This window comes from Rhagoletis zephyria, unplaced genomic scaffold, assembly GCF_001687245.7.
Source record: "Rhagoletis zephyria isolate East Lansing unplaced genomic scaffold, Rhagoletis_zephyria_1.1 Rzeph_scaffold_01373, whole genome shotgun sequence".
In the NCBI taxonomy this organism is placed as follows: domain Eukaryota; kingdom Metazoa; phylum Arthropoda; class Insecta; order Diptera; family Tephritidae; genus Rhagoletis; species Rhagoletis zephyria.
In genome coordinates, this window is record NW_016158457.1 from 692 (window position 1) to 12,614 (window position 11,923).

The 11,923-nt window shown below is 32.8% G+C and overlaps 1 protein-coding gene across 1 annotated transcript in view; it reads left to right on the forward strand.

Moving 5' to 3' along the window:
* The first annotated feature begins 522 nt into the window (after nucleotides 1-522).
* The window catches only part of LOC108363779 (uncharacterized), a 29,648-nt gene continuing 18,247 nt past the window's right edge, over nucleotides 523-11,923 (forward strand). Inside the window, exon 1 of the mRNA XM_017617247.1 lies at nucleotides 523-827. The gene's annotated coding sequence lies outside the window, so the exon portion shown is untranslated. The remainder of the gene's footprint in view (nucleotides 828-11,923) is intronic.

Genomic DNA, 11,923 nt, shown 5'->3' on the forward strand with positions numbered 1-11,923 from the left:
ATAACGATATTTTAGAGAAATACCAAAGCTTCTATAAATCAGTAATTTATTCAAAACTAATTTTTGCAATAATTATTTAGAAAAACGGTAAATTTCAGAAATGTTTGAAACTTTGATATTTCGAAATTTTAGGAAGCTAACTTTACCAAAAATTTATACTAACAACAATCCCTTGAAAAGAAGTAACATTATTATGGAATTTTGGAAATCGGGCGTGGTGCCGACCACATATGGGTCGTTCTTAAAAAACATGACCAATTGGTGTCCCCAGACTTTACTATTTTATATTTTGTTTCTTCAAAAAGAAAATAGAAAAATATCTGCATTTTTATAAATTATCTACGTAACTATATTATAAAAAAAAATAATTAATTATCTGAAAATAACTTAAAAAATATTTGCAGTGTCAAAGGTTTAGCAAAAACCTGTGTCCCGAGCCAATTTATAAAAATTTAATAGTTATTTTCAGTTGAAATAAAATTGAAAAAAAATAATATTTACAATTTTTGTTATTCAGTTTGTGTATATTAATACCATATATAGAAAAGAATGATGAAAAATAATTTTTTTGTATAATTTTTATGAAGAAAATTTGTGTCCCCAGGTTTTGGTCCCCTCTGTTACGTCCACTCATTTTATTGAAAAATGTTTGTTAAACGTTATGACGCGTATATTTCTCTTATGCTTCTCCATCATAACTTAGCTAAAATCAACAAAATGTGTTTTGAACTGTTCAGTCTTGTTTAGTGCGTTGTTGAGTAAGGAACCCAATTGTATGCCGGGTACGTACCCTTATTCAGTGTCAACTCTGTTACTGTTGAAAAACGGTGAGTAAAGTGATTTTTTATTTATTTTATAATTTTTTTATAAATATTTTATGTACATTAATTAAGTGGACAAATAAATTCTCCAAAATTCGAATAAAAAGCTAAAATATGGTATTTTTGAGTTAATTTGTCCCCTCTGTTACCGGTCCACTCTGTGACTTATTAACTCCAAAAACTCCAAAAATTAAAAAAAAATACTGCTGGTTATGGATTCCTATTGTTGATACCATCCGTAACCACATGAGGCCAATTATAAACATATTTGGCCAACTTAATTTTTAAAAATTACAAAATTCAGAATGGTCATGTTTTTTAAGAACGACCCATATATCTATATAAGTTTATCTCATTACATCTAACTGAACGTTCTACCGAAGATGTTTGAAATAGACGTAAAGCCACCACTGCTTACCATGTAGCGGTAGTCTTCGGAAAGGTGAAACAACTCTATTGAATACTTGCGCCGGGTATTTAATGTTCGGCTCCACCCGAACTTAGACTTTTTTACTTGTTAAGAAATAATTTAGGTGAGTAAATTAGGTGATTTATTTAAATAAAAATGGAAAGGTTAGTAATTTTTAATAATGTTTTTTTTAGTATTTGAATTTAAAAATTGGAACATTGAATTCAATAAAAAGTTTTTAAGGGTCAATCTGTATCCGTTTTGTACTGCGACCTGTTTGATTTTAATCAAGTAATCCTTTTTAATGCCGGCTTTGAGGTCAGGGTGTTGATGGAATTAAAACACATGAAAATACATTCCTTCCCAATATATTTCAATCTCCGCCGGAGATCGTCTTCAGGGGCTACAACAATTACACAAGTTTTTTTATTAACATACAAGCAAAAGCTAACCATCAAAAACATACATAAATACGTACATACATTGATTAAATTTTAGCTCCACGACGTCCGTCTCGTTTGTCGTGCAGTTTAGAACTGATATTACAAGTGTCAAGCAGGTGTCTGTATATGTGGGCGCAGTTTTCTGTGTCTGCTTTGTAGTTTAGTCTCTTGTTTGGTGGTGTGTTAATTATGTGGAGCATTTCTAATGTGCAGAGGCAAGAATGATAGAATACAAGATTGCGCCGATTGCAGCAGAATTCGTGAGAGTAATTTTAGCGTGACGTCCATGGTTGCCACAATTGGTAACTTTCTACCAAAAATGGTAACTTTTAAACGGTTTGGTAACTTGGTAACTTTTATCTCATTTTGGTAACTTTTGCAACTAAATATCTATTTGCATTACTAGAAAGAAATTAATTATGTTTTGCATGTGCGTAATTATAAAAGCCCTTCGAGTTTCAGTGGCAACACTATTGACACTTGTACAAAGTTACTTCGATAAAATTAAAGTCATCTCATTTTCGAATACTGGAAATATTTCAATTACAGTGGCAGCACCAAGGGCTGCACTACTAAAACAACTCTCATCTCACATTTTAATAGTGTAGTAAAATGTCGCGTGCTTTTTACTAGACCGACATGTATTTCGACCCACTGAATGCAAATCTGAGGTCTGTTTGACACGTACACTAAGTTATGAAAAAGCTAAAACTAGCAAAAAAATTTGCAATTTTTGCAATTTACTCGAAATTTTGTACGAGTCAAACGGGCGGTTAAAAGCACCCGCAACTTTTTTTTGTGTGCCGGTGCCATTATTCCGTGAGTCGCGAATATCGGCACATTCCGAACGAAAAATTACACTGAAATTGGCACAACGTCGAAACCGGTTTGTCTCCAAACCAAATTTGACAAGGGTTGATGGAAAATCGCTCCACATTACACCATACTCCTACCCTGTCGGAAACACCAACAACGAAAATGAGAATAACGGCACATGCAACAATTATTTGTAAGAAAAATATTTTCTAATAAAAAAAAATTATATTAATTGTCAATAGTATTTTCAATCTTGATAATTTATCAAGAAAATAGATTTATTTAAATTTCTGTGCTAGAACTGGGAGTTCTTGATAAATAATCAAAAATTGACAAATTATAAAAATATTGAATTTATTAAGTCACAGAAACGGGCTGTAAGTATATACACATTTGTTGTGAAATATAGCAGTTTTATTCAGTATATATTTTTTTTCAGTGAAGAAGTGAAGATTTGGTAACTTTTGGTAACTTTTCTTAAGAAGTTTTGGTAGAAAAAAATGTTGGCGAGTGGCAACCATGGTGACGTCATCGTAGAGTTGACAACTGAGAGCGGCAAGAATGAGGGCGACTAGTGATGTGCTGAATTGTCCCCAATACTCGGTACCCAATACTTAAAAAAGATTTCGGTACCCTATACTTCCTTTTCGGTATCCGATACCGATTATTTACATTAAATCCTCGCCATTATATGCATTTCAGGTTTAGAAAAAACTTTCATTACTAATTTATATGATATCGGCTAAAACACTTGAACTTATCGCCACAGAAAAATATTATTTTATCAGTTTTAACCTTAGTCGATCCAAGGTTCAAGAAAAATACTTTGACGGATGAAGAAGCCTTTCAGGGGAGAGATTCTGTAGCCAGTTAGCGACAAGTTTCGGATCGATATCGCACTTGTTGACTTACAAATATTTGATATCAAACGTCGACAAAACCGATACCGATTCGAAAATTGTCGTTAACTGGTTACAGAATCTGTCCCAGGCCTACAAAAATGATATCGTCCGATTCAGCTGGAACAAAAATGCTTCAAACAAGTAAGGGTTTCTCTGTATTATGGCATCGAACCGACATATATACATCTTTCATTTGAATCAGTAAAAAAGCTCTATTGGCTCTTACATTCGGGTTTTGTTAGGCGTTTTTTCCATATTTTTGGCCTATGTGCGCTTTTATTCGAAACCTAAATGTTTCGGTACCGAGTATCGAGAGTATTGGGTACTTAAAAGTATTGACTCAGCACATCACTACTGCTGTCTTCTCTACTATGACGTCACCAAAACAGCTGATTCTGTCAAAATCACTGACAGCCGAGTAGCGGTATCGTCATCGGCGCCACCTCTGTATTCTCTCCACCGTGCACGCGATGCTTACGATCTTTTAGCACCTGCTAAGTCTCAGCCTGCTAATGTGAAACGTTTATTATAGTGTTGTTTTTGCTGTAATATGCTCACAGCTTCAAAATCGGGATTGTGTCCGCTCTCTGCACAGTGGGCCGCTAGTGCAGTTTTTTGTGTGTTACTGGATGCTCTACATTTTATGTCCGATCGGTGTCCTGATATTCTTGTTCTAAGTTTGTTCTTTGTTGTTCCTACATACTCTTTTTCACATTTGTTATTTTCATCACCAGCACATGGAATCCTGTATATAATATTGTTTCTGTCCATAGTTATCACTTTGCTTTTCATATTGCTAAAAAAACATACCAGTTGTATAGGCGGGTTTGATTGCTATTCTAATGTTTTCCTTGTCATATATGTCTGAAGCTTTTAATCTGTCCGAGAAACCTGGTATGTATACTACCGATTTGTACGATACTGCTGTTTTTTCGCTACTTTTCGTATTTTTACTTGATTTGTGTGTTTTTATCATCCTATGTATCAGTCCAGTTGGGAAATCGTTGCTTTTTAGTATGTTTATTATCCGTTTTTTGTTTTCCGGGTGAAACACTACGTCACTTGTGTCTAATACTCTATCGATAAAGTTGTATGCTTTATTTATTAGCAGATTCTTTGGGTGTTTCGATTTATAATTTATTATGCGTCCTGAAGATGTGGGCTTCTGATACCAGTCAAGTTTTATTTTGTTGTCCATTTTGCACTCCAAAGAGTCCAGAAAAGGTAACTTGTTATCTGCTTCTAACTCCATCGTAAATTTGATGTCCTTGTAATATGAGTTTAATGTATCCATTGTTTTTTCCAGTTCGTCCATCTATGTATTTACTAAGTAATCTCGTGTTTGTCACTTTGGTCAAAATTTCTTCCATAATAATGTCGGCTACTATCGGTGATGCTGGAGATCCCATCGGAAGTCCTTTTAATTGTGTATAAATTGTTTCTTCATACTTAAAATATCTGTTTTCTGAGATACAAAAGGTCAGTATTTCCATAAAAAGTTTTTTTGGTATATCCGTGTGTTTCTTAATGTCATTCCACTTTGTCTGTATAGTCTGTATAGCCAAATCCGTTGGTATACTTGGAAATAGTGACACCACATCAAACGAAACAAGACGTTCATCATCACATATATAGGAGTCATTAACCTTGTCTTTAAATTCTATTGCACTCTTTACATTAAATTTGGATTCTGTTGTCAGGTTTTTTAAAACATTAGTCAAGTATTAATAAGCATAATAAATTATAAATCGAAACACCCAAAGAATATGATAATAAATACGGCAAAAAACTTTATCGATAGAGTATTAGACACAAGTGACGTAGTGTTTCACCCGGAAAACAAAAAACGGATAATAAACATACTAAAGAGCAACGATTTCCCAACTGGACTGATACATAGGATGATAAAAACACACAAACCAAGTAAAAATACGAAAAGTAGCGAAAAAACAGCAGTATCGTACAAATCGGTAGTATACATACCAGGTTTCTCGGACAGATTAAAAGCTTCAGACATATATGACAAGGAAAACATTAGAATAGCAATCAAACCCGCCTATACAACTGGTATGTTTTTTTAGCAATATGAAAAGCAAAGTGATAACTATGGACAGAAACAATATTATATACAGGATTCCATGTGCTGGTGATGAAAATAACAAATGTGAAAAAGAGTATGTAGGAACAACAAAGAACAAACTTAGAACAAGAATATCAAGACACCGATCGGACATAAAATGTAGAGCATCCAGTAACACACAAAAAACTGCACTAGCGGCCCACCGTGCAGAGAGCGGACACAATCCCGATTTTGAAGCTGTGAGCATATTACAGCAAGAACAACACTATAATAAACGTTTCACATTAGAAATGCTCCACATAATTAACACACCACCAAACAAGAGACTAAACTACAAAACAGACACAGAAAACTGCGCCCACATATACAGACACCTGCTTGACACTTGTAATATCAGTTCTAAACTGCACGACAAACGAGACGGACGTCGTGGAGCTAAAATTTAATTAATGTATGTACGTATTTATGTATGTTTTTGATGTGTTAGCTTTTGCTTGTATGTTAATAAAAAAACTTGTGTAATTTTTGTAGCCCCTGAAGACGATCTCCGGAGGAGATTGAAATATATTCAATCAAAGCCGGCATTAAAAAGGATTACTTGTTTTTAAGGGTCGTAAATCAAACCTGCGCCACTAAATAACTACTCGCTCGAGGCGACAAACTTGAAAAACTTTAAACTTGACAAAATTGTAAATTCTTTTCGATTGACGCTGCACTAGTTGAGAGGTCTTTCAGTTATATTTATTTTTTTTATTGCGGTGCAATAATTCTTTTTTGAGAATTGCATCGGGCTGCAAATGTCGGATATATCCTCCTGTCTTCCATCTTCACAATCTTGCATTATGGCAAGATCGTTGTTTAAACACCATTGATTTCCAAGGATTTCTTCATCCTCATTCTTTTGGTTGTTTCTGAATTTGGAGAACCTGTAAAGTCAACAGCGTTTTTCGATTTTGTTTTTGTAATTCATTTTTAATCCTTTCTTCTGTGACTGAAATAGCTTTTAAGCAGAAATAACGAAAGAAGGTTACCACCGCTATTTGTATTTTTTATCATTTAATACTAAAGAAATTCATATACCAGACCCAAGGTTTGATCTATGGTAATTAATTAACATTTTTTATTGAAATATTTTTCAATGGGTGGCTTTGCTCGTTTTGACATTTCCTTCATTTGGTACCAAACTTGTTTAATTTGGATAAGAGGTTTGCTTATTATCCGGAAAAGTCTTTTAATTGGGAATAAAAAATATTTGGCCAAGTTTAACTGTTAAAATAAACTGTTATTTTCGGTCCCTTCAATATTCGCATTCGCAAAAGATCCGCATTGATTATTGCGAATGCGAAAGCGAATGCGAATATTAAAATTAATGCGGAAGCTCCGCGGTTGCGAATGCGAATGCGAATATTCGCTACAACCCTGCTTTGAACTAATGATTGGTACTGAATTTAAGAATGCACACACATAAAAGATTGCAGCCTTTTCAATACTCATTCAGTGTTAAAACTTTTTTTGATTTGGCATTCGTTTTTTCAATCTTGCTATGAATATGTTGATGTGTGAATTCATAACTGCTTTGAGTGAATGGAAAATTTAAAAATTGTAAACCTCAATCTTAAGCGAGGAATATGTAATGAAAACTGAATAGAAAAAAATTGTTGATTTAAAATTGAAAATGATTTCACACTTACACAGCTCTGGTATGTACATGTCTATGTACATATTCCGAAATTTTTTTATTTGTAAAGGCCCTCAAGAAAAACTAAAAAAAAATATAAAATTACACTCAATAAGTGGAAAATAAATTTGCTTCTATAAAAAATTTCTGAAATCAATATGCAGCTCTAAAGACAAAAATGCTCGTACATCTCGTCGTTACCATGTCAAACTATCGAATGTGGAAATCGGCACTATTCAGGAGAGCAAAGAAACTGTTGTAAAAAGTATTGTTGTCATTAGACAAAAGTGCGGGATTCGACACTTTGTTAAAGCCAGTATCCTCTGCTTCTAAGAAGACTAGAAATTAGACGATTTGCCAACTTACGTATCATTTTAAGCGCATGCGCAAGGTATCGTAAATCAAAAAGCAATTTTGGACATTCGATAGTTTGACATGGTAGCGACGATATACTTATTTCTTCAAAAAAATTTACAGCAACCGCAAAGTAATTTTCTAGCATCAGAAATAATGAAAAATATTTCTCGTTATATTTCTTGATAACTACAATGATATCTATATTTTTTGTTTTTGATGGTCAACGAAAATAAAATTTTTTGATACCTTTTCTTGATAACAAACAAACGACTTTTTTCTGATATTTTTTTTATGAATAACGAAACGAATTGTTTTTTTTTGCATATCTGTGCCGTTCAATTAAATTAGCTTAAACCGGTACAAGCCCTTTTTCCTTTAAAGCAGCGTTGGGCAGAGAGAGCTTTTAAACTCCTAAACAAAATGTATAGAAAGCTTAAAAGAGCTTTTCCCGCGGGTAAGGGCACTGCCCTTTAAAGCAACATTTCATGGGATCGCAAACAATATTTTAACATTTGACTTTTATTTTAATATTTAACCATAGATGTAGTTCAAGATGCCCTTTTCATAGAAACTTAATAAAAATATAAACATTTTTAAGATAGACAGGTTATTTTTTAATTCGAAGTCAAATCTTTTAAAGTATCTTTAATTGAACGGTACAGATATATGTATTCGATATAAAAAATGGCCAAAAATCAAGCCTTAGCTACTTTATATTTGCATTTTATTATACTAAAATTTAATAGCCAACAAAACTGCATACCATTTTTTCTAAAGATGCTGATTAAAAAGTTTGAAATTTTGGTGAAATTTTGCAGAATTTTCGTAATTTTTGAACAAAGTCTGAAATTAGGATTTATATGGTGTTTGTTTAGTGATCACCTTTGCTTTCATATAAAAATAATACAAATTAAAAAACTAAAGAAAAGCGAAAACTTGCTCTGAGCTAAATTCTTTAATTCTGTAATTAAATAAGCATAACTTCTTAACTATTGTAGTGATGTCTATAATATAGAATTTAATGAAACATACCAGTTAATACATAATAAGAAATTCGAATTGGAAACATATTAAATAAAGACACATATTTACTTTACTTTGCTTTTACTTTTTCAGACTTTACTTTACTTTTCCCAATAACTTTTGAAATTTGAAATTTGCCTCTAATAATTTTATTTCGTATAACAGCATTGCTTAAGTTGTTTTTGACAATTTATTTGTTGGTTAATGACTGCAAATAGTTTTATACCAAATTAGAAACCAGAAATAAAACATTCATAAGAATTAAAGTACATATGCACATAGAATGAAAAAGCTGTTTAAATACAAAAGTTTTATGAAAATGTCTCATTACACAACTGTTTAAATCTACGTTACTTTTTATAAATAAGGTCGTAAACATTTCCTAATGAACCTATGATACTATGTTTTTTCCCTGTATTTTTCAATTGATATACAAACAAAAAAATTGACGAAAGTCAAATTACAAAAACAATTCGGCCATGTGTTAGAGAGAAACAAATTCTGTGTGAAAAACAGCTGAGTTTTGACATATCCTTACCGATATTAAAATTTGCGTAAAACACTTTTGTTACATTAAGAAAATTAAATTAAAGTGGCAAGACAATAACGTTTTTAATTTAATTGCATTTCCATTTTGTTTATGCATAGAAAATAATTCGTCTGGCAAAATGTAATCAGCTGTGTAAGAAACACGAACGAAATACAGCCATCTGTCAAAAAAACCTAACGAAATACAAGTTGGCCGGACTGTTTTTAACAACCTAGTTTGTTTTTCGTCGGTTTTTCGTTTATTTTTTTGTATATAGCTTACTCCCTTACACAAGTACTGAAATCGTATATAACTTTCTCTTTCTTTCAAAATACAGTGTAAAATACACTCGAAATACAAGAAAAAAACGTAGTATCTTACGGGCATTACATCATCAATTTCCATATTCTATATTTACCATTTCAATTTCGCGGACCAACGCCGCAAACGATATCAACTAGTAGGCTAACAACCAGAAATGAAAAATACGCAAGTACTTACAGTACTACATGTATACAGAGAGTAGATTTGCTACTCCCTTTTGGCAGCAGCAAATATCTCTCGTACGCGATGAGAGCAAGTAGTGTGCTACTTTGGTGGAGTAATAGCAAGTAGGTAATTACTGATGTGCTGAATTGTCGGTACCCAATACTTGAAAAAAATTTCGGTACACAATACTTTCTTTTCGGTACCCGATAGCGATTCGATACATTAAACCTTCCCCATTACATATAAGCTTCTTGTCAGTTGATTAAGTTTAGTCACATTTTTTATAAAAGTCTAGCACATTGCATAACCAACACCACATTAATCCACATTTCAAACTTTTTACGAAACTTAAAAAAATTCAACAAACTTTTACAATTACACCTAAAAATTTTAAACTGTTTATTAAAAATTGTAGAAACACAGTTTTATAGCCCATTATATGTTAGTAGATTAAACTGCAATAATTTTTTTTTTGCTGACGGTCCTAGGCATTTTCCTCCATATAAATGTAATTGGCGATCATACTTTATATGGGAGAAAACCGTCAGCAAAAAAATTATTAAAAATCAACGCAATTTTCTAGCTTCTTGAAATTTGCACTTTAACCAACTAAAATTTAATGGGCTATAAAACTGCATAAAAAGTTTAAATGTTGTAGGTGTAATTGTTAAAGATTGTTTAATTTTAATAAATTTTGTACGAAGTTTGAGATGTGGATTTATGTGGTGCTGGTTATGTAATGTGCTAAACTTTTATAAACAAATTATAAACAATTAATAGACAAAAGAAAAATAGCCAAAACTAGTGAAAATGTCACTTAACTTAATCAGCCGTCCGCAAGGTTATATGTTTGAAGTTTGCAGAAAAAAAAATCATATTCATTGCTATTTTATACATATGACATCGCCTGAAATAAAAGAGGTACAAATAAGACGATGCTTCTTCAAAAGATGAACAATGTGTATGTCAGTATTTGAGCCTTCTTGCACTTATTGCCACAGTCTTACCAACTGCAACAGTTATTGTGGCAACATTGTTAATTCGTAATATTATTATTTAAGATTTGCATTGTGGTCGCCGCAGAGGCAGATATTAATCTAGTAACGAGAACGTTCAGATCCAAATAATGTGAGAAATAGACTTCTTTAACCATAGATTAATGACCTCAACGATCACTCAACAGCTTCTATTCCACATTTGTGGGTATTGCGGACTCTTATTACAAATTCTAATATTTCGGTACCGAGTATAGAAAGGATTGGATACTTTTTAAGTCGGTACCGAGTATGGATCAATACTTAAAAGTACCGACTTAGCACATCACTATAGGTAATGTATTTGCTCTCTCAACGCCAAGTAGTGTATTTATGCGGAAAAAGAGTAACAATCAAGAATGATAGAATACAAGATTGCGCCCATCAGAGAGGATTTTTGAGAATGACTTTTGTGTGACGTCACACTGGTGCAATTGCGAGAGAGAAATGCCAAAACGTGAGCAAGAATGGAAGAAGAAGAAAAAATGTTGCAAGGAAAACGTAAACAAGTTGCACAAGTGTGACGTCATGCAAACANTTGCGAGAGAGAAATGCCAAAACGTGAGCAAGAATGGAAGAAGAAGAAAAAATGTTGCAAGGAAAACGTAAACAAGTTGCACAAGTGTGACGTCATACAAACAACGATTCTGTTAAATTCACTGAGAGTGCATATTTTTAGGCGCAATATTTAAATTCTTTTGGCGGGGCGACATCTAGAGTCTTCTAATGGTATGTCTTTGATATGATACCTACGACGAGGTTGATATCTAGACTTTGCCATAAATACCCTTGCTATATTTATAGTATAAATGGTGGTCTGGACATACAACATTGAAAGTTGATAAAAGCGTTGTAAAAAATAAAGTATTCATGGCGTTCACGGTCCGAGCTTTTTAACGACATGAACATAGTTAAGTGCATAAAAATACGGTTGCGCTGGATTGAGCATGTTGTAAGCTCCGTAAAGTTGGCACCCGACCTTGATGAATTCTGATAAAATACCTAAAATATGCTAGATTTAACTCTCTGGAGGATTAGTAAGTTTATTTTTGTTTGTAGTTGAAAAATAAGTGCGTAATGCGTTTTTTTAAATTTATATGAACTTATTTACAGCTACAGCTTCAATTTCAATGAATTCTGGTCTAGAATCGTTTGTAGTTGAATTTAGTTTTATTTTTTTTTATACCCGAGCGCACTTGTGCACAAGGGTATTATAACTTTGTTCACATAACGGTTGTTTGTAACAGGCAAAACGAATCGAGATAGATATAGACAAATGTATACATAAATGATCAGAATGAAAAGAGAAATCGATTAAGCGGTGACTGTCTGTCCGTCCGTC